The sequence below is a fragment of the Lissotriton helveticus genome, chromosome 1_1 (genome assembly GCF_964261635.1).
Source record: "Lissotriton helveticus chromosome 1_1, aLisHel1.1, whole genome shotgun sequence".
Classification (NCBI taxonomy): Eukaryota; Metazoa; Chordata; class Amphibia; order Caudata; family Salamandridae; genus Lissotriton; species Lissotriton helveticus.
This window is the reverse complement of record NC_136057.1, coordinates 94111828-94139755: the sequence shown is the minus strand read 5'-3', so window position 1 is coordinate 94139755 and position 27928 is coordinate 94111828. Positions and strand designations below refer to the sequence as shown.

The following is a 27928-nucleotide window of genomic DNA, read 5'->3' as shown; positions in this document are numbered from 1 at the left end:
GCTAGGTCAAGTACACTTTTCAGTGCCCATCACCTTGAAGATGATGGGACTTATCCACTTAGGGCTAGGACTGTGTCCCCCTCTCACCGAAGGTGGGCATGTTGGAGGGCCTAGACACCCAGGCAAAGGCCCATTGGACACCACCTGTCACTCCCTTGTAACGCCCTTAAATCTAGTTTTTAGGCGGCATCCCCAGTCCATGAACTTCAGTTCCGGACGACCTAAGAAGAGCTGGGCACTACGGATCTGCACCAGCAGAGAAGATTGCAGAGCTCTACTGTATACAGGTGTTCCGGGACCTTTTGTCTAACGTAAAATCTGGATCTCCTACGGACTGCTGCCCACCACACGTCCTAAAAGAAGCCTTCACCGGCCTCCCGTTCCAGCCCGCTCTCTTCTGAATGAGTCCCTATTCTAGGGTTGTGTCCCTAAGGCCTTTCAAGAGGCAATTGTGGTTCCCCTTCTGAAGAAATCAGGGGCAGACCCCCAGATCCTGTTGAATTACCGCCCATTCTCCTTGCTGCCGTACTCGGCAAAGGTACTGGAGGCTCATGTGGTAATGTAATGTAATGCACACTTGTATAGCTCAGCTGTCACCCAAAGGGTATCCTGGCGCTTAAAGATTTCCAACCAGCAGGGACAAAGCAGAATTGTCCAAGATCACTTATCTGGGGAAAAGTCTAGTTTTCAGTTCCTTCCTGAACCGAGACAGGGCATTCAGTTGCCTAAGTTCCAGGGGAAGATCATTCCACAGCCTGGCTGCTGTAAAGCTGAAAGATTCTTCCTTTCTTCTTGTTTTCACTTTTTCTAACCTGTTTTAAACATAATTAATTTCTCTCTCTGGGACATGAAGGCGGTTACTGGTATACTGGATTTGTATCAATTGTGTAAGATATAAAGTATAAAAACTAGATATGTGAAATGTTAGTCTTAGATGGAAACACAGGGCAACTAAAACCATAGGACCCATATATATCAAACTGAAGAAATTTGTGAGGTTCAGAATACAAATATATATTTTTTATTGTTACAGATACCATACCGTGCAGTGGTTATTATTGGTTTATGAATACCTGTCTATTCTGCCAGAAGGTCCTGAGGAAGGTGGTTTTATACCGCCGAAACGCGTCGACCTCGCGTAAACAATATCGCGCCTCTATCTGCGATCCCTCAGACGCAGAATAAGGAGTGAATGGAGTATGAATGAGAGAGCCTGTTTGTTGTGAAACTGATAGAATTGTTTAATCTTATATGTTTTCCCTGCATGGAATGATAAAGTATTTTTATTGTCCTAAATGAATCACTATATGTCCTATCAAATGAATCATGTAAAATGTATATGTTATAATGATAAATTGACGAATGATATTTTGTACTTATAATAACTTAAAAAAAATAAAAATAAAAAACACAAATGGAAAAAAGTTGATGTTGCCATACTGTGTGAAATAATAATTGTCAAAGTATAGAAGTTGTTACTACTATAATTGTGTAGGTCGTGAGGGAATATTGTTATTTCTTTGCTTAAGCTGAAAGATCTTCCACCCATTCAAACCTTTTTTGCTAGGGGGACATAGACCAGATTCGCAGAGGAAGGGTGGCGGGATCTGGCGGGGGCATACCATACAAATTTCCTTTGTACGATTTTAGGCCCAGTTTTGTGTACAGCCCTGTGGACAATACAGAGTGCCTTAAAGTGTACTCTCTGTACAACAGGCAGCCAGTGGAGATCTTTTAAGGCCAAAGAGGCCGAGGCTCCACGTGGCCGGGTCAATGCCAATTTAGCCGCCATAGTCTGTATTCTTTGTAATTTCTTTAACAAGGAGCCTGGAGCACCCAGTAGGAGTGCATTACAATAGTCTATTCTGCTCAGGACAATACTCCGTACCACTAAAGGTCTAGCAGAAGTGGGTGGTGAAGTGCCTGTCCAATTTTATTGAACAATCCAACTATCTCGACTCACATTAAGCTGGGTCTCGGCCTGCCCACTCAATGGAGACCGTAATTCTGGCGTTATTGGACTCCCTGCGAGAGAAGGCTGACAGGGGTACTCCTCAGGCCCTGGTGCTGTTGAATCTCTCGGCCGCCTTTGACACGGTCGACCATGGTATCTTGGTGGATCGTGTCAAATAGGCTGGCATTCAGGGCTCATCCCTTAGCTGGATTAGCTCCTTTCTAGAGGATCGATCCCAAGCAGTCTAGAGCGAGAGTCCACCATTAGCTGACCTCTTATAGACTCCTCGATGTTACCAGCAGCCTCTGCAAGGAGACCCCCTCAACCGTGACCTGCTCTGGTATGCCTTTTCTGACACCAAAAGGCACCCCTGCAACCACACGTCCTGGGCTTTGGTGAAGAGGACAAATGGTGTTGCTACGTCCCAGAGAATCAAAACTTACCATGACAGCTTTTGGTTTCCTTCGACCGGCCTCCTGGCCTAAGCCGGTAGATATTTTCCAATTTGGCATGTCTTTGATGCTGTGTTGGCATCCTGCACCCGGGCGTCCCCGTACCGCTGGTGGTGTGGTGTAGTCATGGTGCTGCCTTCGGCCATGTCCAGTGTTGGCCTCAACCCCCAGAGACTAGTTCCCACAAGCCGCTGTTACTTACCTGTAAGCAGCCTCTGTCCGATTGCCCCAGTCCCCCTTTGTTTGTATTGGGTTTCCAACCTTTAACTTGCACCTGCACCTGGGCGCCCCATTGCCGCTGGTGGTGCACTGTTGGTTCTGAACTGAACCTTGTCCAATACTAACCTTTACTTCCAAAGAATGGCCTTGTAAGTAGATGTTGCCTATACGTATGTCGAATGTTTTCTTCACCCCATAGGTTAACATTGCAAAGTCTGGAAATTGCACTAATTGTCCACTTTTTATATTGAACAGAATTTCTATTGCAAAACGTATTTACTCTAGATGAAATTCTATGGTTCCGCAAAATAAATGTAACCAAGTGTCATTTTATAAATTGGTCTCAAATTTATTCATGAGTGTGTGTTATTTATTGCCCCTTTGTGTACAACACTGTGTGTCATGTATTGCCACTGTGTGTACAACAAATGCTTAACACTTCCCTCGGATACGTCTAACTGCTCCCCCACACTACCACAAAAGAGCATTAGTATTATCTACTTTAGCCTCACACTCAGACATAGACAGACAGACACACACACTCTCTCTCCTACACACACATTCTCACACATACCCTCCCTACCTCACAAAAGAAACATATGTTTAGCTTCTACATGACACCTTCAACTAGGACCATTAGTAAACAGGTTCATGCAGAATGCAGAAGATCCTACTAGTAAGGATATCTGTGCAGTCATCCCCATGACAGTAAAGAAGAAATGGAAATGAATGAATAAAATGCTTTAGGAGGCTAAGCATTCTTAAACTAAGAAATGAATGAAAGATAAACCAGGAATAGAGAGAAACAGAAAAAGAAATAAGAAAGAGGCAAAAGAGTAAAATAAAGATAATGAAAACAAGGGAAATAGAAAGTACGAAAGAAAGAAATGAGGCTCCCATATATTATATTCAGTAGTGCTTGTAATATGGCGGCCAAGATATCCGTCACGTTTTTTGTCTGAGTAACCAAGGCCAGCGAAGTCTAAATCAGGCTCTTGACACTTTGCAATGTTGCTGCTGTTAACTGTGCACCATTACTTCCTCAGAAGTCACAAGCAGGAGACACCTGGTCGCCTGTAACATACTTTTTATAATTACAAGGGTGTGACAACACCACATAACACTGCATAAACAACAAGTGCAGATTAAACCACAGGGTTCAAATAAACCCCCCCACACACACCGTAAGATTAAACCACACAAGCCTCAGTAACAGGTATATAATACAAAGACTGATGGACATAATGAAGCAGACCTAGAGATACAGGCCTTGATTTAGAGTTTGATGAGCAGGGTACTCCTTCACAAGCATGGTGGAGTATTCTGTCCAACAAACGGATGGTCTGCCTGATCTAGTGCAAGTCAGGTGGATTGTCATGTGTCCAGCCTTTCTTGGGTGGCGTCGGAATAAATACATCGGACAGCCATTCCTTTTTAGATCACACAGTCTGAAGTATTTTTCTTTTATTCAGGACCACCAGGGAATACTTGGCAATCGTGATGAGAATTTCTTTTTAAATGAACCCCACTTCCTGGGGGAAAATTAATCAGGGAGAAAGTTCCAAGGGTGTGAGGGTGATAAGTTATTGGTTTTTGAAAACAAACTCTAGCTTTGGAAGCTTGTTTTTGAAAAACACAAAAGTTGGTGAATAGTCGCCTGAAACATGGCAGCGCTCACCACCCCTGCGGTGCCTTCAGAGGAGCCACCGTGGCTGCTGCTCCTCTGAAGAGCCAGAGAGCGCCACAGGGCCAGCAGAGATCTCTAACAAGTTGGGTGACCCTTTGGACTTTAAATCAAACCCATAGCCTTGACAAATGACAAATAGAGGAGTGGAGAAAATAGAGAGTTAATTAGAATGCTGCCTATATGTGATTTCTTGTATGTGAATAAGTAAATGACAATGCGCTGCTGTGTTCCTTACCTTAACGATACCTTTTTAAAAACAAATCTGCTACATAAGTCGCATTGGTTTATCTCTGCAATGTCAGCTTAACAAGTTACTGGTTATGTTAAATCATGTCATACTGGAAAAAGATAAAAAGCAAAAAAAAGAATTGTTGTCTAGAAAACATAAAAGGACCAAATTTCAGCTTGACAAAGCAAGCGAGTTTCAGTCCCGCCTATATGTTCAATCCAGTTCCGGGGCCACGGGATAGGCGGGGGCTACTGGATTGAGGTCACTTTCCTTTAATATTACAAGACCTGTCCTAGTAAGGCTGTACAAACTGACCAAGTAAACCCTTATCTGAAAGAAACAGGTTAGTGTTAGATTCCTTTCCTTAGAATATCCCCAGGCGTATGGCTGGATCTGGAAAGTTTTCCTCCGCAGTACCCCTGCACATCGCTAAGCGTCGTCTGCGGCTCCGCGTCCGTCGTCGGCGTCGTGATCGCCAGGATGACGTCGTCGGAGTACTTAGAAGCCGCTCTCGCGCGCTGACGTCAGTTCTTCCTTTTTCCACGCCAGCATGCGCAGATCCGGGAAGAGCCGAACTCTAGTCATTTTTTTACTAACTTTTTGATATGTTTTGATCACTTTTTCGAGTTGACTTCGACTCGCAGTGCCAATAGGGATGCCTGGGTTTAAGCCTCGTGACACCTGTCACCGCCTGATGTCGGTGACCGACCCACACCGTCGGTGCCATTACTACCTCGGGCCCGACCACGATGACAAGTCGTGCCCCGACTGCCGGGCCTTGACCTCGAAGGCTAAACGGGAGTGGTCCTGTAAGCTGCTCGAGCTCCTGTAGTCGGCTCCATGCCTCTCTAGGTCCCGGTCGAGGAGGAAGTCGAGGGACTGGTCGCTGAGCCGCAGTCATCGCCCCTCGTCGAGTTACCACTACTCGTCGGGCTCCAAGTCCTCCGGTAAGTCGAGGCATTCGAAAAAGAAGTCGAAGAGACGTCATCGCTCTTCCGACTCCCCCCGACGCTCACGTGACGCGGCCTGGGGTTCGGGCGACACCCCCCGCGTGGCTCCACTAGAGCCGTAGGCACCACGTCCAGCTTCATACCCGCGGTCCCTGGGCTGCATGCGACGTCGGAGGAGATACATAATTTCATCGTGGCCATGAGGACACACTTCCCTCAGTCGACCTCAGTCGAGGCGCCTTCGGGTCCCGTGGATCCGACTGGGGGACCTAGCGGGCAGGTGGCTCTGGCGCCGTCAGGTGCTTCGGCCCCAGTGCCGTCGTCCACTCCGGTCCCGATGTCGCAGGGCCCGCAGGATCCAGGCCTGAATCCGCGTCGTCACCAGTTGACCTCACGACTCCTCTGGGTGTCGCTCCCAGTGCCGTCTTCGGACAACACCATCCACGGTTTCAGCCCCGGTCCGGGTGCGATACCGGTGCGGCGCCGTCTCCGGCGCCGATGGGTGACCAATTCACCTACAACCCGGCTCCATAATTTTTGCCTGGTTTCCAGGACATGGATGACGGGAAGGACTGGGAGGGGTCTGAGGACCCTCTGGCACAGCAGTGCCAGTTAAGCCAGGACTGGACAGATAAGCTAGGGGAGGCCAGTGGTCTAGACACTTCACCTGACACTGCATTCGTCTCTCCTCCTTCCGTGGCCTCGGAGGAGGCTTCTACTTATAGCGTGGTATTGAACAGGGCAGCTAAGGCCTTGGCTCATGAGCTCCCTGTCGCGGCCGTGAGGACTAACCTCCTCACTGAGGTGCTCAAACCGCAGGCAAGCTCCTCGGAGCCTCTGCTGCGGTTTAACGAAGCCCTCACCGATGTTCTGATGGGCACCTGGTCCAAGCCCTCTACAGGCCTCCCGGTGGATTGGAACGTGGCCCGACGCCACCGCCCGGCTCCGGGCGACCCCTGCTTTCTGTCCTCCGGATCGAGAATCCAAAAGGTACGATCAGTTTGGAAAGAAATTATTCTCCTGTCTGAGTGTGGGGCTGCGGTCTGTCAACACCGCCTGCCTTTTGGGGCGTTACACCCACTCTCTGTGGGATACGTTTGCGGACGTGCTGCCAGAGTGTCCGGAGGAGGCCCGGACACGGCTCGCCCAAGCCCTGGCAGGTGGGCGGGTTGCGGCACGGTACTCCATCAGGTGTGGACTTGACACCACGGACTCGCTGGGCAGGGCTATTTCCATGACGGTGGCGATTCGTCGCCACGCCTGGCTGCAGTCTGCCAATTTCTCGGGAGAGGTCCAGGCCACGCTCATGGACATGCCCTTCAATGCCCGTCGCCTGTTTGGCGACAAAGCGGATAGTGCGCTAGAGCGTTTCAAGGACTCCAGGGCTACGGCCAAGTCCTTGGGCCTAGGCCAGCGCCAGCAAACTTCTGCTTTTTGTACCTTTTGTGGCCAAGGAAGGGGCGCAATACACATCCAGCCAGCCACAGGCGGCAGAACCAACCTCAACGCTTTCGTGGACGTGGTAACCGCTGTGGCGGTGCAGGGGGACAATGGCAGGGTCAGTCCACATCCACTCTCGCAGCATCTGCCTCAAAGCCTTCCTAGTCCGGCATTTCAGGCCCATTCGACGCAAGTGAGGGGGCAGGGTTCACCATCACCTCCTCCACTGGTGTACCATCACGTCGGACAGGTGGGTGCTGCAAATCGTCTGAAGGGGCTTCTCTCTCTCCTTCGAGGCGACCCCTCCAGCCATGCCACCGCAGTACCACCGCATGTCGGGGGATAACTTGCAACTTCTGCAAGAGGAAGTTATGGCCCTTTTGGCCAAGGGGGCTGCCGAGCTCATTCCTGGGCCAGAAGTAGGGTGTGGTTGTTATTCCCACTACTTTCTGGTTCCCAAGAAGGACAAAGGAGGCCTACGCCCTATCTTGGACCTCCGGAACGTCAACAGCTTCCTCCGGAAGGAGAAGTTCAAGATGCTGACATTGGCTCAGGTCTTAGCTGCCCTAGACCCTGGAGACTGGATGGTGGCGTTGGAGTTGCAGGACGCGTATTTCCACATCCCCGTCCTGCCGGCCCACCGGCGCTACCTGCAGTTCACGGTAGGCCACGAGCACTTTTAGTTTACCGTGCTTCCCTTCGGCCTTACCAGCACCCCTCGGGTGTTCACGAAAGTGATGGCGGTGGTCGCAGCTCATCTGCGCAGGTCAGGGGTTCCAGTCTTCCCTATCTCGACGACTGGTTGTTGAAGGCGGGCTCGCCCCAGACAGTCGTCTCCCACCTTCAGACTACGGCCGACATCCTGCACCTGCTGGGGTTCTCTATCAACATACCGAAGTCACACCTGTGCCCCTCTCAGAAGCTCCTCTACATCGGAGCGGTTCTGGACTCTGCACAATTTCGGGTTTATCCCCCTGAACAGCGGGTTCGGGATATTCAGGCTCTGATTCCAATCTTTCAGCCTTTATCCCGGGTCTCGGTCAGGTTGACGCTGCGGCTCCTGGGGCTGATAGCCTCCTGCATCCTACTGGTGCATCACGCCAGGTGGCGGATGCGGGCTCTGCAGTGGGACCTGAAGTTTCAGTGGGCACAGCATCAGAGCAATCTGTCTGACCACGTCCTGATCTCGGAGGGCACTGTGAGACAGTTGCAGTGGTTGCTCACGGACCGCGATTGGGTCAGTGGCAGATCCCTCTCCCTTCTTCAACCGGAGCACGTAGTGGTGACGGATGCATCCCCCCTGGGATGGGCGGGCCACATGGGAGAGAAGGAGATCAGATGCCTCTGGTCTCCTCCGGAGTCCCGGCTCCATTCAACCTTCTGGAGCTGTGGGCGATCCGGCTTGCACTGAAGGCATTCCTTTCCTCTGTCCGGGGTAGTGTAGTGCAGGTGTTCACGGACAACACCACCGCCATGTAGTACTGCAACAAACAGGGCAGGGGGGGTCGTAGACCCTTTGTCAGGAGGCCCTGCGTCTCTGGACATGGCTGGAACGCCAGGGCATCGCCCTGGTGCTTCAACACCTGGCAGGATCCCTTAACTCCCAAACTCAGCCGTCGGTGCATGATGGATCACGAATGTCGTCTGAACTCGGACGTGGCGCAAGATCTCTTTCAGCAGTGGGGAGAGCTTTGGTTAGATCTATTCGCCACCGAAGAGAACGCACAATGTCATCCGTCCTGCGTGTTGGAATTTCCAAAACGGCACTCGCTCGGAGACGCTTTTCGTCGTGAGTGGCGCTGCGGTCTGTTGTACGCCTTACCGCCTATACCACTTCTGCCCAGAGTGCTGAAGAAGATCAGGCGAGACCGAGCCCAAGTCATCCTTGTGGCTCCGGACTGGGCCCAAAGATACTGGTATCCCGAGCTACTCAGCATGTCAGTCGATCCCCCGATTCGTCTGCCTCTTCAGGAGGACCTTCTGTCGCAGCTGCAGGGGACGGTCCTCCACCCGAACCTGTCCAGTCTCCACCTACATGCGTGGAGATTGAGCGGTGACAGTTGAGGCCATTTGGCTTGATTCCTGAAGTCTGTAATGTGATTCTGGCAGCCAGGCGTCGCTCCACAAAATCAGTATACGCCTGCAGGTGGAACAATTTTGTGGCTTGGTGCACAGCAAAGGCTGCGGATCTACTTTCTGCCCCCTTTCATAGGTTCTCCTCTTCCTTCTTTCTCTTGCCCAACAGGGCTCTACTCTGGGCACTATCAAAGGCTATCTCTCGGCCTTTTCAGCCTTCTTGAGGCTTCCTGATCAGCCTTCTCTTTTCAAGTCCCCAGTTGTAAATAGGTTCTTGAAAGGCATTACTCACATGTTCCCTCCTGTTCCTTTCGTGATGCCTCAGTGGAACTTGACCCTTGTTCTAACCTATTTGATGTGCGCTCCTTTCAAGCCACTTCACAATTGCTCTCTTCATCTTCTGACTCTTAAGACTGCATTCCTGGTTGCCATCACCTCTGCCAGGAGAGTGAGTGAGCTCCAGGCTCTATCTTCTAAGCCTCCTTTCCTCTCTGTCCATCCGGACAAAGTTGTTTTGAGAACTCGTCCTTCTTTCCTGTCCAAAGGGGTTACAGCCTTTCATATCGGGCAGTCTATCAGCTTGCCCACCTTCTTTCCGCCTCCGCATCCCTCGAAAGAGGAAGAGAGGCTCCACCATCTGTACCCAAAACGTGCTCTCTCGTTCTTTCTAGAAAGCACACGCCAGTTCTGGGTGGACGACCAGCTCTTTGTTGGTTACGTGGGGGCTAAGAAGGGACGGGCGGTGCACAAGCGAACCATCTCACGGTGAGTCGTGTTGTGCATCAAGGTCTGTTACTCCTTGGCGAAAAAGGAGCATCCTGTTGGGCTGAGGGCCAATTCCACTCAGGCCACGGCGGCTACTACTGCCTTGGTCGGGGAGTACCCTTACAGGACATGTCAGGCAGCTACTTGGGCCTCACTGCACACGATTGCTAAGCACTACTGCCTGGACAGCCAAGTCCGGAGAAAATGGCCTTTTCGGCCGTTCTGTTCTCCGGGACTTTCTGGTGTGATATTGGTTCGCAGACCCACCACCGGGGTTGGTATTGCTGGGGTATCTATTCTAAGGTAAGGAATCTAACACTAACATGTTTCTTTCAGATGCACAAGTTACTTACCTTTGGTAACGATATATCTGTAAGAAACAGTAGTTAGTGTTAGATTCCTTACCGCCCCACCCATCCTCCCCGTTCTGCGAACCAATATCTAGGGTTAAGGACATCCCTTTCAGGGCCCTAGTTTTATGGCACCAGTGTCGGTTTCTATCATAGCTCTGCGTTCCTGGCGCGGAAAGCTATGTACAGAACTGACGTCAGCGCGCGAGGGCGGCGTGTAAGTACTCTGAGGTCATCCCAGCGATCACGATGCCAACGACGGATGCAGAGCCGCAGACGATGCCTAGCGACGCGCAGGGGCACTGCTGACGAAAACTTTCCGGATCCAGCCTGATGCCTGGGGATATTCTAAGGCAAGGAATCTAACCCTAACTACTGTTTCTTACAGATATATCGTTACCGAAGGTAAGTAACTTGTGCTTTTGTACTTGACTCTCAAGTTAGCGAAGGCGAGCAGTCACATAATTCTCAGCTTTGTAATGACGGCTGCTTGAACTCAGAGCTCAACAATAGATCAACAGACTCGATTTAATAAGAGACCTGCACACTGCTCATATTGCCAAGACACATGTACTTTTTAAAATTCTTTTCATTGAACTAGTGCTCAATCGATAGTGTTGACACCGAAAATACGGTGCACATTAGTGAGAGTGCTAAGACCAAAAAGGCATAGTCTGAAATATGGAGTGAGTAACATAGCTTGGCTTGTCCTGATACTCCCTGGCCAAATCCCACTATATAAAACTAGATCGCAAAGATGGTACATATTTAGTGGAGAAGTGTGGCTCACTGGTTAGAGGAGGCAGACCTGGAAGCAGAGGTCAGCCTGGGACCAGGGTTCAATTCCCGGCTCGGTGGGGTCTTGAGTCCTAAAATGTCCATGGACTCGACAATTCTCGCTCCGGTGCCTACTCGATTCACGGGTTCACACTCTGCGACTCTGGGCAATAGCTTGCTTAATCTCTACAACGGCCCCTCGCGGTGGGATGCCTGGCTTTCACCTTGCGGATACCCTGCCGGGGTTATCTCACAGGGGAATACCAGGACGGGTTCCCTAAGCAAGCGCTTAGAAACCGCTTGGTGATTTGCGCTATATAAATTCCTGTACATTTACATTTACATTTACATTTAACTTTCACTACTTCATGGCGCGTCACATGGCCCGGTAGCTCTACCATCCCTCCCATATCTTTTACCATTTACAAGGGCAGCCCCTGCTGAGATACACCCTGTGTCCACCCGTTGACACTAATCAAGATATGCTTCCCAATCCTCCACCCTGGGGAGGGGTGGGGGAGGGGAGGTAGGGGAGAGCTGGCTCCCCAACCCCGTGCAATATTATGCTTGCCAACCGCCGAAGCCAGGCCAGTCATATTCCGCGAATACTATGCCATGTCACCTCACTCATGATATTCAGGAGGTGCCATTTGACCCCCATGGGGATCGCTAGTCCAATGACCTGGGACATTTTTCTCATGATCTCTACCAAGTAGCATTGAATTACCGGACAACTCCACACCACATTAAAAAAGCCCCCCCCCCTCACTTTCCCTTACACAGAGAGGTGGCCGCCCACCCTATTCGGTACAACAAAGCTCTGGAGTATTAGGTCCTATGTAGGATCTGTAGTTAAATTAGACCGAAACGAGTTCTAATTGCCACCTCCCTGGCACCCTGAATGGCCTCAACCCAATCGCCATCGCCAAGTGTGCCTAGATCCCTCTGCCACACAGCTCTTCGCGTCCCCAAGGGATCCAGAGAACTGTAGATCAACTTCCAATAGATGGTTGAGATTGCTTTTTCAGTCAGGGGATTAGTTAGCAGCTGGTCCTCCAGTGGGGATGCTTCAGGCAACTGCCCCCCTTCCCGGATGTGACCTTGCAGAGCGTGATCCACCTGCAAATGTCAGAACCGTTCTTAGTCACCTAATTTATACTTTTGTTGTAGGATTGTGAAGGACACAAGCACCTGTCCCCTTCACACATCGCCCGGCTGTTCTAAGCTAATCAATCCCCATTTTGTGAAGCCCTGCAATCCTCCCACTGCACTTAAGAGATCACCATCATACAGTGGAGTAATTTCAGTCCGTTTACCTTCTCAGCCTAAACACTTGGTAGCCTCTCTCCACGCACTTACCAATGTTTGGGTATGAGTAGGTAGGGTGCCCTCAAGCTTTCTTCGATAGAGCACCGGGGTGGGGTAACCTCTCTTGCCCATGGCCAATCTATCTACCCGATAAGCAGGATCCTTACGGTCCGCAAAAACCCAATTGTTGACTGCCATCAGCTGCGTGTCCCAGTAATACTTGAGAATGTTCCACCTTAATGAACTCCCCTCTGCAGCTTACTCAGCGTGAAGCGCCACCATCCCACAACAGCAGCCAAAGTTCTCAGACTACCTTTTGAAAGAAAATCTCTGGTGGGATCTTAAAGGACGTTTTTTGCTCGATGTACTAGAGGCCCTGGAGGGTGATCACTTAAAATAGGGCGACCCGGCCCAGTAAGGAGAGCGGGAGCGCCCGCAAGTGTGGGGCATCCCTGCGAAGCCGGTCTAATTTCGGGAGTATGTTCCTGACTGTGGCCCTCTTGTAATAAACATGCCCAAATATTTAAAGCCATGTAGTGCCACCCGAACTGTGCACCTAGAGTGCAGCCGCAGGGTCCCTGCCACCAGCAGGAATATTAAGGACTTCTTCCAATTGATCTTATATCCTGAATAATCTCTAAATATGTGAAAAATTTGTAGGATTCGTTCACTCAAGAAGGCTGATTACGTGTCCTGTAGCAAAACGGCAGTGTAGAGGGAGATTCTCTCATCCCACTCCTGATCAACTGGAGTACCCCATATGAGAGGTCCTGGCGAACCCACGCACGTGTGAAGAGTATAGGAGACAAGGAACATCCCTGTCAGAAGGCAAAGACTCGGGATACTGTATTATTGACGCTAGAGGGGCCACATACGAGAGCTTGACAGCAGCACCACTGGTTCAGCAAAGGAATTCCCTGTTGCATTTGGTACTCCATTAAGGTGTCGGCTTCCCTGGTGTGGCATAAAGACCGATTGATCAGTATGATCCACTGTTGAAATTACTGTCCGCAGGCAGATCCCCAGGGCCTACGCAAGGACCTTAGTCTCAAAATTAGGCAGGGAGGTAGGTCTATAAGACCCACACTCAGTTGCTGGTTCGTCCATTTTTGGGATGACCACCACCTCAGACGTTCTTTGGTCCTCTTATTTTCAGGCAGTCTGAAACCTCCTCTGGAGGCATTCCCTGATTGTATTCATCATGCTTTTATATAATTCTAAGGGGAGTTCATTGGACCCCGTCGCTTGCCCTGTTTGCAAGGTTCCTATTGTCTTATTTATTTAGTCTACTGTCAGGTCTTGGTCTAGTGCGTCTCGGTCCTCATTCGTTAGCATTGGCAGGGTCAGGTCTTTCAGGAAGTCTCTCCCAGTATTTCCGTCCCCTTGTTGTCAGTGTCCTCAAGGATCCAGTTCCGTCCTTTGTCTTGTCTCTCTAACCATGTAAGCAACTCATTGGCTTTATCACCCACATCATAGAGACAATGCTGGGTAGCCAGCGTATGAGTGCCCGCTATTTTCCATTACTGCTCTTAATGTGTGCTGCTTCAGTTGATGGTGTAATGGGAGAGAAACTGATTCCCCACTTGCCAGGCGTGCCTCCAGGAAAGCATATTCCCTGTTCTGAGCCTCGCACTTCAATTTATGTTCCTTCGGCATTCCCCCAATCAAGGCTTGTGTCTGGCCTCGAATCACTGCCTTGAATTCATCCTATAGCACACAAGCTGATTCAACAGGCCGCCCGTTCTCCTTAAAATAGAAGTCTGCTCCATCTCTCATACGAGCTTTGAACGTCTTGTCTTATAAATATCATGGATCAACCCTTGGGGGTAGCATGAAGTCCACAACCGGACCATCGAGTTGCACCTCCACCAGCGAATGGTCTGAGATTCCCCCTGCTATGTGTGTAGCGGCACTATAATCAACTTTATGGACAGTCTGGGTGAAAAGATAGTGCAGGCATGCCAGACTACCATGTGCAGCAGACAGGTGCGTCCGGTTCTGATACCCCCTTCCCTCTAGGGACATTTAGGAGTATAATGAATATAGTATAGGTGCAGTTCTGTCACTCCAGTCACCCCAATGCGTTTATGCTCTGTCGTAAGCGTCTTACCCTTTCACAGGATGAGTCAGTCTTGTCTGGGTCTCTTTCCTGTTTCCCGGCACTTAAATGGCACGCGCAAACACTCGAGAGAGCAGTGACCCACCAGCAGGCTTTTGTGGAGTGCTTTTGTCCTGGAGGTAGTGCTGCATTCAGTAGGACACCCACTCTGTTTTTTCTTTGCAGTTGCCTGAAGATCAGCAGTCCCAAGGTAGCAGTCACACCTGGCCTGTTGGTAAGTGTAGCCCCTCTGGAGGCCCGACCGTCAGCAATTGAGCCCACACTGTGGCCGGCTGGACCACAAGCGTAAGCTCAGACAGGGTGTTCGACACTGGAGTAAGTGTAGTCCCTCATGGGCCTCTGACACAGAGCAGTCTGGAATTCAGCCACTAAAAGCCCAACTCAGGCTTGCCAGGAAGCCAGTAGATTCAGACCCTGTTGGGTTAGGAATTTGGCAAATGCACCCTTGAACGGGCCGGTTGGCAGCACACAATCGTCCAACTGGGCCTCAACAATCACGTTGTCGTAGCGTATTATTTTCTGCCCTGAACTGTTGGGAGAGTCTTGGGGGTGGAGGTGGGGGGTGTCCCTTGGACTATCACTCTCACATTGCATTTATCCTACGCACACCAACGCCCTAAACACGCACTTGATGTTAGCTCAAAGTTTGGGCACATGTATACAAATGGAGCATTACATGGGTGTGTCAGTAGGACACCACTCCACTGACCATGATGCAACGATCACATCAGGCTATTGATCCTTACAACAGGGTGCATTGCCACCACCGCTCTAGCTGTTAAACCCATGACAGTCCTCTGCCTTAAATAAGGGCACAATTGGTGTGACCCTTCAGGTCACAGGACCGGTCCAAGACTTCTCATAGTCCCTTGTTAGAAGTTGCACAGTGCTGGAGTGGCAGAAAAATCTCATGTAATTGTTTATTTTTTTTTTACTTTGTAGTGGATTTACCCCAGTAATGTCCAGTTACAAGTTTGACGCCATGGACTGGGAAGTTCGCACGAGGAACAGATTCTTCTGCCTGTCAAACCACATGCCATCAACTATTTCATAGTGTTTTTATGCTTTTATTTACCACTTTTTTTAAGCAGGTGGTAGATATATGCATGTGGGTGGTTGGGGGGAGATAGGTGAAGCAGGGGAGGGAAGGGGAAAGCATTTTCTAACAGAGGGAGTAAGGTAAATTTTATTTGCACGATTAACAAAAATCTTTCGATTACTGCATTCTTAAAGGAAACACACCAATTTAAATACAGACCAACAATTTTAAAATTTCAAAAAATCCAAATTAGTTTTCTTAAATAACATAAACACAATTTATAGACATTACATCAGACCGTCATCTTTCCAGGACTTAATATCAATTGTGTCAATTAATATTTCTGTAATTTATGTGTGATGTCATAAAAATAGTACTAAATGTTGTCCTTAATTATCTTAGACTTCCAGATTTCCTGTGGGCAACTCACAAGTATCCAACTTCTTTTTAACAAGTATTAAAAATGTAGTAAAATTGGCGTTCATTTTAATACCCGACGGTCTAAAAAAAACTACCATGGCATGTCTGCAGGTACGAACAACTCTGCCAATGAAGCAGTTTTTCAAATATCGTTTTCTTTCTGCCATCATTACTACACATATACAACAAAATGCAAAATACTTTCGTCCCATAGGTTGCATAGGCTGCACATAGTCGGCTTAGATGTTCTCAACCAGGGCACTAAATGTTTTAAGCCAGGTAAGTTGCCGAATCGTGCGTTCATAAAGGTGTTTTTGGTTTGTAGAGACCATGGTATTTCTAAATATGGTTGATCCTTAAGACTTGTATATTCCTGGACCAACATCCATGCGTGGGATCTCTTAATAAACAGTTCTTTGTCTTTTAAAAGTGACTTTTTAATTTTTTTTTTATTTTCAAAAACCTTTATTAAGGAATATCAACATGGCAGACACAATACACCGTGCAGAACCGTCGCACGCGGTAGCAAGATAAATTACAATACAGACATTGAGTTGCAATTGGGTTACGTTTACAGTAATTCAGTAAAACCAGGAATGTTAAAGTCACAGAACCACAGTCCAGGGCTACAGCCTCCCAAGGGGAAGCACGCATAGAAGCGCAATAACAGATGAAAGTCTAAAGCAGCAGGGGTGATGATGGGAAGTAGGTGAGGTGGGAACATTCACTAACCAACACCGGCGGCCGCCGCGGATCCAGGGCCGGCGGGGAGCACGGTAGAGGCAGCGCCGCTGGGGTGGGAGCAGGAAAGGAGATAGACGACCAGGGGGGCCCAAATGTCGACAGGGCGGGACCTGGCAGGCATTAAATCCCAAAACCAAGAGAGGAGTCTCGCATCGAGAGACATCCTCCAACCAACTCTCGACCCTAGGAGCAGGCCGCCGACCCCAACACATGGCCACCCTACGTCTGGCGAGGACCAAACACATCGAAATCAGGCGGCGGGAAGCATCAGGGCTAAACTTAACAAAGCCAAGAAGACACAGGGGAGGGTCTGGGCGCACTGCAGTACCGGTGATGTCAGAGACGGTGGAGCACACCGCCTGCCAGAACTCAGAGACCTTGGGGCAGAGCCAAGCTAAATGGGCAAAGTCTGCGGCGGGAGCAGCGCAACGCATAGAAGTATCTCCAGGGGTGAGCCTGAACCTGGGGAGCAGCACTGGGTACAGTCTGTGCAAGTACTTGAAGTGGATCAGGTGGAGCCGGTAATTCGGGGACAACTTTTTGGTTTGATTACAGCAATACAACCAGTCGGCCTCCGAAATGTCAAATCCAAAGTCTGCGCGATCCGATGAGATCGGGGCATACCCCAAGGACAAAGCATACAGTTTGGTGACTAACTTGTGTGGCGACGTGGATTTATGAATGAAGTCCAGAGCCAGGAGAGTGGGCGGGGGCTGAGGCAATGTGGAGTGCAGTTTCTGGCAAGTGGCACGTAACTGATAAAATAGTAGCTTGTCATGCAACCCCGGAGACTCTGGAAGAGTGTAAAAGGAATCCTCCGGGTAAATATCCACCACCGTTCTCAGGCCCAAACGCGCCGCGTGTCGGCACATGCTGGAAGACTGGAGTGAAGGGAAATCTGGGTGATCCGAAAGTCAGGCGCATCCATCCCACCGGCAGACATAGGGAGGGTGAGGATATCGTAGGCCACCCTGGGTTGTTCACCTGCCCAAATAAGCGAAATGACTAGAGAACGAAGTCTGCGAAAGAAATGAGAGGTGAGGGGGATAGGTATGTTCAAGAAGAGATAGAGGAATTTAGGCAGGACCACCATTTTTGGTATGGCGATACGGCCAGCCAAGGATAGCGGAAGTCGGCTCCACAAAGGGATTCTGGATTCAAGCCAATCAACAGCCCGCCCTAAGGTTGACCTCCACAATTTATCCAAATCCCTAATTAACCAGATGCCAAAATAGCGTGTGAGGCCAGATGCCCACACAAATGGAAAGTCCGGTGTGAAGGGGACAGTAGCATCAGTCAGGGGAAATATGACCGACTTACTCCAGTTCATCTGGATGCCCAAAAGCCCGCCAAAACGTATGATTTCCCGAACCAGGGGCTAAGGTTTTCCTGGGGGTGGCTGACATATAGGGTGACGTCATCCGCATACATTTAGACCAGGAGAGAGTGGGAAGAGAAACCAATGCCCCTGTGTGTATGGTGCTGACGTAGCCTGGCAGCCACGGGCTCCATGGCGATGGCAAAAAGCATGGGCGATAACGACACCCCAGGCGAATGCCACGGGCAATGTTGATCGGGTCGGATACCTGACCATTAATGCGGAGACGTGCGGAGGAACTGGTGTAAAGGAGTTTGATATTACGCAGAAAGTGAGCGCTGAAACCCATACGCGGTAGAATGCTGAACAGGAACGGCCACTCCAGCATATTGAATGCCTTGGTGGCGTCAAGCAGTGTGGCCACAGGCGGCAAGTTAGGGTTAATTTGATGCCGGACAGAGAAAATGGTGCGAAGATTATGTGAGGTTGCCCTGCCAGGTATGAAGCCAGATTGATCCAGGAGATTTGGCGAAAGGTTTTATTATCTATGTTTATTAGGGAAAGAGGACGGGAGGAGTCATGACAGTCGGCAGGCTTGTCAGGTTTAAGGAGCAAATTTATCAATGCTTCGCGCAGGGACTGTGGGAATAGCCCAGTGTCGAAAGATTCATTATACATGGCCTCCAGATGCGGTTCCAGGATGTCAGCGAACGATTTGTAGAACGAGGCAGGCAGGCCATCCAGGCCAGGGGCCTTGCCACTAGGTAAGCTGTTGATGGCTGCCAAGATTTCTTCCCTGGAGAATGGCTCAACAAGAAATTTTCGATGGCAGTCTTCGAGCCAGACGAGGGCGAAGGACTCAAAATATTGGTCGAACTCCTCCCGTGGCAAGGGAGTGCCGACACAATAGAGGTGAGAGTAAAAGTCGAGAAAACAGGATTTAATATCTTCCGGAGAGGTGGTCCTGTCCAGGCTCTATCATTGAGAGCTTAGCAAGGGTGATCTCCCTCCCCAAAGCGGCGCGCTCGACCCTCTCTACCAAGGAAGGACAGTTCACGGCCGGCTTCATCTGAGAATTTGGTATGCTTTTGGCAAAGCAGCGCCAGCGTCTCAGGGCTGGGGCACGCCGCCTGGGCGGCATCAAGCCACGAGTATTTCACTTCCATATACGGCTCGGGAGCAGTTTTGCTTTTATTACTTTTACTAGCAGCCCGTCCCGACCTTGTCCGGGAGCAATCAGGCTTCCCCGCCCCCCCCCGACATTGTGCAGCAGCCCGGCCCCTCGCCCGCCGCGACATTGTCAAGCAGCCCGGGCCCGCCCGCCCCGTCCCCCGCCTGCCCCGACCCCCACCTGCCCGGAGCCTTACCTCAGCCGCCGCTCCTCCCCCACGCTCCTCATTTCACCGCTCCGCCGGTCCGGTCCTCGCCGCTTACCGCTCCTCCCGCCTGTCCGCCGGTCCTCACCGCCATTCCGTCGTTCGTCACCGCTCCTCCCCCGCGCCATGTCCGCCGCTCCTCCTCGCGTTCCTGGACGCCGCTCCTCCCCGCGCTCCTGACGTCAGCACGCAGGTCGCGGCCGGCGCTACTTCGAATGGACTATGTAGGAGAGTAGGGTCTGCTATCCTATGGTCACCCCAAATGTTTGCTTTTTCCTTCACTGGTTTATGACTTAATGTGGCTGTGGGCCTGCTAATCAGACCCACAGCCTGCTGTTCTCTCTCTAAATTGATGCCAATGCACATTAGGTGCATTACGAAATTGGAACTGGTTCACCTTATTGGCCCCTGTAACATAGTACCCCAGGTACCCAGGGCATAGGTGCTTCCAAGGCCTACCAGGGGCTGCAGCACGTATTGTGCCACCCCTGGCCTGGCCTCCATATTTGACACAACTGGCTGATCACTCAGCTGGGGTAAGTCGGTGTAATCATCCCTTACTTAGGTATAGTATGCCTATATCTAACCCAAAATGGACACATATGTTCCTATCAGCCACTCCTATGGAAGGCCTCATCAATCCTGGAGGCAGAGTGCTTGGAAATATGTGAGATGGTGCTCTGGCATGAGCTGAGCCTGTCTGCAACTTTCGGAACCAATTCCTTTAGCTGTTCCATGATACTGCCATACCATATACTCTTAAGTGCATTATGAACCTCGCGGTTAAATGCTATCTTTGGTTTGGCTTTATCAAAACATGTCGAGTAAGTTGTCATATGAATGAGAATACTACCCCCTCGCCAGTTCTGGCGACGGGGGTAGCAATCCACCCTTCTAGAGGGGCACGACATGTACATAACCTGAAACCCGGGTAAAGTTAAACATGAGCCTCAGCATCACAAAATGGATGCTGCCACCACAGACACAAGTCTGACCTCCTGCTGCTGGGAGTCCTTCCAGCGAGGGCGGCTTAGACAAAGGGTTTCCTGCCTTGGGAGGTGCTAGCACCACCCCAGACAGGGTTTTGTGTATTGGGTAGGACAGGGCTGAATAGAATCAGACATGCCTGGGGCACACAAGGTGTCCCTGTGCATAGGCCAGTTCAAACCGGTGCTGGGGCTCTCCAGCCCCAGTCCTGGCGCGAAACAGGACAAAGGAAAGGGGGTGCAACCACCCCCCTTCCTGGTCCCACCCAGAGGAGGGACCTAGCAGGTAATCCGGCCCCTAGATTTGGAATAAGAGTAGGAGCTGTGTCCCAAGACTTCAGATTATCCTGAACTCGACTTGAAACTAAGAAGAAGACTGGACTTCAACATTCTGCTGCACAGAAGACTGAAGAGAATCTCCCTTGTGGCCAAGGAGTGACCACCCTGTGAATACAGGCACCAACCAGCAACTCGACGTCTGCTTTGCCGCCGCCTCCTGCCGGAGCCCGAGCCCGACGAGACCAATGTGTCCCAGACATTTCAGAGCCCGATCCACAGTCCCTGCAAAGAAGTGACCCGTGGAGGCACCGAGAGACGTGCGACCGGACATCTCGGAAGACCCTCGAAAAGCTGACTGCGCAGCACCTGAGGCACCCTCGACGCTGTGCTTTGGGGTTTGAGAAGCCCCAACACCGAGCAGCATTTGCACCGAAGATCAGCCCCCCAGCATCTCCACGATCTGCGTGGGGCCCTTTTGCACTTTGCCACTCGACGCGCCATCCCGGACACTTGCCACGTGGCTAGCGGCCATCTTGGCGATGAAAACTACAACTTACACCGCTGGTCTGGTTGCTCCAGACTGGCCCTTGTTCCCCTGAAAAGGAGCACCCGCTCTGACCTTGCTGGTCCGAGTGAGAAGCTTGCATCGATTCCTGTGTGGCTTGCATTAGCCAAGGCCTGTTTGCTCCGATCAAGAAGCCGACACCGCCGTCAGCTAGAGCCTTCATGGAACAGCTCGTGACCAACGCCTGGACGTCCTTGACCTCTTCGTGTCCACGTGGCTGCAGAGACAATCTTCACTTCTTCACTTGTTTGCACCCGACATTGCCTGGTTCCATCCTGGTTCCACGGTAGTCACTGGCTAGTGACTTTGAACATTGTCCCCTCTGCTTTCAGGTCTTCACCTCTTCAGATCCACCCTTGGATCCACCGGAACTCTCCTCGACGACCCGCCTGCAGCATCTTCAGCTCCAAGCACCATCGACCTGCGTGACGAAACCCACTTCACACCTGTGCACCCGCTTCCTGTGGGTGAGGTAACTCAGCAACGCCAGTGTTCCCACACTGGTATACACCTCTAGTGCCTGTGTCTAAAGTTTTATCCTTGTAGGTCCATCAGAAGGTTCCTAAAACATTAACTTTGTAACTTTTACGCACCATTGACTTATCATTGGTGCATGCGTGCACTTTGAGCACTGCACCCGAGTCCCGCGGGCCTTTCCCGACTTCATCACTGTTAGTCTCGAACAGCTCCAGCGATTCCCCAGGCCCTAGGCCTCTTTCCTTTTCCCATAGTGGTTCTTATACCACTATTTTAGGATATGGTTTAGGTGGCCCCTAGGGCTCATCCATAATGTGCAACTTTTGTATATTTTAACTGTGTTTTGTTTTAACGCATTTGCTCTGTGCTCATAAAGAGTATAGGGGATATTTGTAGAAATAAATCTATATATATTTTCAATATATATCTGTGTGGTGTCCTTTCATTTGGTATTCAAGGGGATTGTGTATGGTAAAACAGCTTGCTTCACATGCCTTTACAGAGTGTAGCCAAAGACTGCTTTGTCCACGCTACTAGGATAGCTGGTCTATTAAGGTTGACTTACAACCAATCATCATAAGGGTTGCTTGGCATGGTACAAGGTGATCACTAGAACTAGTGGGCATCATATACCAGGCCAACTTCTCACATTGGTGAGCAGCGGTTGGGATTTGAGCTTGCTGTTGTTTTACCATTACAATCTTTGGAGAGTATCATTTGAAAGATCATACAGGTACCTGATAGGTACACTAAAACAAGACTAGTATACTTAAGTTCTACTGAACTTAGTTGTTGTAGAGGATAGGGAGTAGCACACCCTGACTACAGCTACTAGATAGGTTTAGTAGGTAAACACAAGTGTAGGTAGATTGCAACATATCCACCCACACTAGAGCAATGTCTGGAGCAGAGGGATCCACTGGACCTATCTCTGTTGAGAGTGACCCTCCAACGGCACCATCCAAATTTGCTATCTTTACTTTTAAAGAACTGAGGCAGCTGTGTTCCTTAAGAGGAATCAAAACGGGTCCTACCCCTACAGCAGAACACCTCAGAGAGCTTTTAGACAGGTCTGAAGCTCCAAAGACCTCCAAACCAGGCCCCTCAGGGACTGGAGATGGAGGCTCTCCCACTGAAGATGACAACACTGACACCCCTGTCATCCAGATAGATGAGGAATACCAGGTCACTGGAGATACTCAACCAGAGGATGAGGAAGAAGAGGAGGAGGAGGAGGAAAGTGGATCTGATGATGAGAGAAATAGTCAGGTGTTAGTCAGCAGGCTTAACCAGGCTAACTTAAGCTTATTTGGGACTGAAGGTGGGTCCAACCCATTCAGACCCCCAAGTGGACTTAACCAGGAGCATAGGAGGAGGAGGAATCACTCAGGTGAATCCAATACCTCCCATGCTTCTAGAGGTTCTCATGGTCACTCCAGAAGGGAGTTGACTAGCCCTCAGAGAAGGGAACATGAGGCCAAAATGAGAGAGGCTGAACTTAGGATCCAGAAGCAAGAATTAGAAGTTGCACTGGCCAAAGAGAAGCTTGCTAGAGCAAGACAGCCTAGAGAGGGTGGATTAGGATCCACTGGTGGCAGCAATATCCAAAAGGATAAAGACAGGTCCTATGACAATAGAAACCTGAGTAAGATTGTGCCCCCCTACAAGACTGGGGATGGCATCCACAAATGGATGACTGCACTTGAGAGAGCCTGCAGAGTACAGCAGATCCCTCAGGAGCAGTGGGCAGCAATCTTGTGGCTCTCCTTTGAAGGTAGAGGCCGAGACAGACTTCTCACAGTTAGTGATGGGGATTCTAGAACTACCTGGTCCTGAAGAGTGCTCTGATTGATGGGTTAGGCTTAACCACTGAACAGTACAGGTTAATGTTCAGAGACACCCAGAAGACACATACTCAGGACTGGTCTGAATTTGTTGAATGTGCCACTAAGACTCTGGAGGGCTGGTTGCTGGGAAGTAAGGTTACAGACTATGAAGGATTGTACAATTTACTGATGAGAGAACAGATTTTAAATAACTGTCAGAACCACCAGTTGCATCAACATTTGGTTGACTCAGATCTGACCTCTCCCCAAGAATTGGGAAAGAGGGCAGACAAATGGGTTAGAACCAGAGTTAAGCAAAAGAACCAGAACCAGAACCAGGGTGGTGACCAAAAGAAAACAGACCAGAAGGGTGGGGAGCAGAAAGCTAAAGACCAGAAGTCTTCAACAGGGCCCCAAACTAATACTGAGGGTGGGTCCCAAACTTCCAAGAAGAAGAAAGAAGGTCAAAGAAAACCCTGATGTAGTACATGTAAAAACACCTCTCACTGGACAAGTGAGTGTAAAAAGGGTGGAGCCCCCAACACTGCAGCCCCTAAGGCACCTGCACCCAATAGTACAGTTAGCAGTGTTGGTCCACAAACTAATGGGGTAGTGAAGTACTGGGCTTTTAAGAACCCAGTGGTGCCAGGGACCACACCCTAAGACTTCGAGTCCTTTCCTGTTTTAGACTACAGAAACACAGAGTCTTCTCGGTGAAGTCAAAGATCGAGTTTATTGGCTGCAGCCAGTAACAGGTATCCTAGAAGTACAACACGGTGTATATTCTCAGCAGGCTGCTCAAACTTACAAAGCTAGCCATCCTTCTTATACAAAATATTATGCTTTAGGCAAACATTCCTTATTTTACGGTTGACCATTCACATATTTTCACTACAAAGAAAAAGCAGAATCATGATGACAAGCTTATTTTCAGTTTGTCCAACCCATGATTAATTACCCGGCAAGGCCCAACATTTTTTAACAGATATCGACGGACCCCTAATAAAATCGTGCACCTCCTCCTCGTAAAGCAGGTCATAAAGTAGAAAGCAGAGACAGGTGTGTGTAAGATTAGGCATGGTTTGTGAAAGGTTTATGGTATGCTGTGCCTTGATACTAATCTCGATCGGCCACTGGGAAAGGAACTGACCGAAAAGGTTTGGCTTCAGGCAGTGGAGTCAGCTTGCCCAGGTCACAGAGAAGTCAGCAATGGTGTACGTGTCCTTCAGACTCGTTTTGGCCTTAGTCATCGGCCTATGTGAGGGCAACCACAAAATGGCTGCCGTGTACAAAATGGAACCCGAGGGTTCAGGACGGAATCCCTGATTTAATGGTGACTTCGTCGCCCAAATGTGACGAAAATTGGAGTATGTAGTGTAATCGTCATTCTCGGTCTGCTGATACCAAAATCGTCATGATACGACGATGTTTATGACACAGGTCCAAAATTTTCAGTACCACAGAAGTAGGTATCACCTTGGGAACTGAGGGAGATTCTGGCCTAGTCAGAACCCCTACACAGGCTGTTCTGATTTGTGATGTGGAAATTGATTTATCCACTACTGTCAGTCCCAGTAATCTGGGCAAGTACAGACAGACACCTTTGATTAATGAAAAAGTGGCTCAAGCATACAGGGACACATGTGCCAGTGTCACAATGGTGACACCTAGCTTTGTGGACCCTGGACAATACCTACCAGGTGATAATTACCTGGTGACCAATGCCAGCAATGTCACTACTACACATAGTATGGCACTTGTTAACTTTTCCTGGGGAGGGGTAACTGGCCTAAAAAGAGTTGTGGTTAGTGCTGATCTCCCAGTAGAATGTTTGTTGGGCAATGACCTGGAGAACTCTCTATGGTCAGAAGTTGAGTACAGGACTCATGCAGAGATGTTAGGGATATCATCACATGTCCTTGCTGTGACCAGGTCACAGGCCAAAAAGTGCCTCTCTGAACCTCAGGTCTTGGATCCTGGAACAATGGACCAAGCACCTTCCAAGAAGAAGAACAGGAGGGTAAAGGCTGTGCCTTCCCAACTGCCTACAAGTGAGGATCAACCTTCATAGGATGATGATCTTGGGACCCCTCAAGGAACTGCCCCTGAATAGCTTGAACCTGATCAGGTTGAGTTTCTGGGGACAGGGGGACCTTCTAGGGCAGACTTGGGACAGGCTCAGTTAACCTGTCCTTCTCTTGAACCCCTCAGACAGCAGGCTGCTGCTGAGGCTGCTGGGAATGCTCAAGGTACCCATAAAGTATATTGGGATGATGGGCACCTTTATTCAGAGGGTAGAGACCCCAAGCCTGGTACAACCAGGAGGTTGGTCATACCTCTGCAATTTAGGGGCTTCCTTCTTACCTTGGCACATGATATTCCCTTAGCAGGACACCTAGGCCAGAATAAAACTTGGGACAGACTTGTCTGTCATTTTCACTAGCCTCACATGTCTGAAGATACCAAGGAGTTTTGTCGCTCCTGTGTGACCTGCCAAGGAAGTGGCAAAGCAGGTGGTACTACAAAGGCCCCCCTGATACCACTACCTGTGATGGGGGTGCCCTTTGAAAGAGTGGGGATTGACATTGTAGGACCAATGGATCCCCCTACAGCATCTGGGCACAGATTCATACTGGTGGTGGTGGACCATGCCACCAGGTACCGAGAGGCAATTCCACTTAGGACCACAACAGCTCCTGTTGTGGCCAGGGCCTTACTTGGAGTTTTCTCCAGAGTGGGGTTTCCTAAGGAGGTAGTATCTGATAGAGGTGCCAACTTCATGTCACGATACTTAACAGCTATGTGGAAGGAATGTGGTGTCAACTACAAGTTCACCACTCCCTATCATCCACAATGCAATGGGCTTGTTGAAACGTTCAAAAAGACCCTAAAGGGTATGATCAAAGGATTACCTGAAAAACTCAGGCGAAGATGGGACATCCTTCTGCCCTGCCTTCTGTTTGCTTACAGAGAGGCCCCACAAAAGGGGGTTGGCTTCAGCCCCTTTGAGTTGTTGTTTGGGCACCCTGTAAGAGGACCCCTGTGTTTGGTGAGGGAAGGATGAGAGTTACCTCTCAAAAAGCCCAAACAAGACATAGTGGACTATGTACTTGGTCTCCGCTCCAGGATGGCTGAGTATATGGAGAAGGCATCCAAAAACCTGAGGCGAGCCAAGAATTACAGAAACCTAGGCATGACCAAAAGGCTGTCTTGACTGAGTACCAGCCTGGACAGAAGGTATGGGTGTTGGAGCCAGTGGCCCCAGCAGCACTCCAAGACAAATGGTCTGGACCCCATACAATCATTGAAAAGAAGGGAGAGGTTACCTACTTGGTGGACCTAGGAACTCCCAGGAGCCCCCACAGGGTGCTCCATGTGAACAGGCTGAAAGCATATGTTGACAGGGCAGACATGGGCTTGCTCATGGCTACAGATGAGGGGCAGGAGGAAGAGAGTGACCCTCTCCCAGACCTGCTGACTCAGAACCCTGAGGATGGCTCAGTTGATGGTGTGGCCTTAGATGGCAGCCTCACTGAACATCAGCAAAATGACTGTAGACAAGTTCTGCAGTCATATCGACATATGTTCTCCCTGACACCCAGTCAGACTAACTGGTGTACCCATGTGGTGGACACTGGTGATAGTTTCCCTGTAAAGAACAAAATTTACAGGCAACCTGACCATGTCAGAGATTGTATCAAGACTGAGGTTCAAAAGATGCTGGACTTAGGTGTCATTGAGCCTTCAGAGAGCCCCTGGGCTAGCCCAGTGGTTCTGGTCCCCAAACCTCACACCAAAGATGGATAGAGAGAGATGAGGTTCTGTGTGGATTACAGAGGACTCAATGCTGTCACCAGGACAAATGCACACCCTATTCCAAGGGCAGATGAGCTCATAGACAAATTGGCTTCTGCCAAGTATTTGAGCACATTTGACTTGACAGCTGGCTACTGGCAAATCAGGTTAGCCGAGGAGTCTAAAGCCAAGACAGCATTTTCTACCCCAGGTGGGCATTATTAATTTGTGGTAATGCCCTTTGGTTTGAAAAATGCACCTGCCACCTTCCAAAGGTTGGTGAATCAAGTCCTTACTGGGTTGGATGACTTTTGCGCAGCATATCTGGATGATATTGCTGTCTTTAGCTCCACCTGGGAGGATCACCTGGTCCACCTGAAGGACGTGCTAGAGGCTCTGCAAAAGGCAGGCCTCACTATCAAGGCAACCAAATACCAGATAGGGCAGAGTAAGGTTGTATACTTGGGCCACCTTGTAGGTGGAGGCCAAGTTCAACCACTGGAGAGTAAGATCCAGACCATAAAGGACTGGTCCCCTCCAACTACCCAGACTCAGGTCAGAGCTTTCTTGGGCCTGACTGGGTACTACAGGAAGTTTGTTAAGAACTATGGGTCCATTGTGACTCCTCTTAATGATCTGACATCCAAGAAGATGCCCAAAAAGGTTCAGTGGACAGTAAACTGTCAAAAGGCATTTGATGACCTGAAGAAGGCCATGTGCTCTGCACCTATCCGGAAGAGTCCTGACTACTCAAGAGAGTTCATTGTCCAAACAGAT

General features: G+C 49.8%; 1 protein-coding gene and 1 long non-coding RNA gene across 2 annotated transcripts in view; one reads left to right on the top strand and one right to left on the bottom strand.

Moving 5' to 3' along the window:
* The window catches only part of LOC144767886 (uncharacterized), a 34990-nt gene extending 32183 nt beyond the window's left edge, over positions 1–2807 (top strand). The window contains exon 5 of the long non-coding RNA XR_013598374.1: positions 1034–2807. This is a non-coding gene — a long non-coding RNA (uncharacterized LOC144767886). The remainder of the gene's footprint in view (positions 1–1033) is intronic.
* LOC144755990 (endogenous retrovirus group PABLB member 1 Env polyprotein-like) overlaps positions 1–27928 on the bottom strand; it is a 1167430-nt gene that overhangs the window by 1069827 nt on the left and 69675 nt on the right. The gene's annotated exons all lie outside the window — the stretch shown is intronic.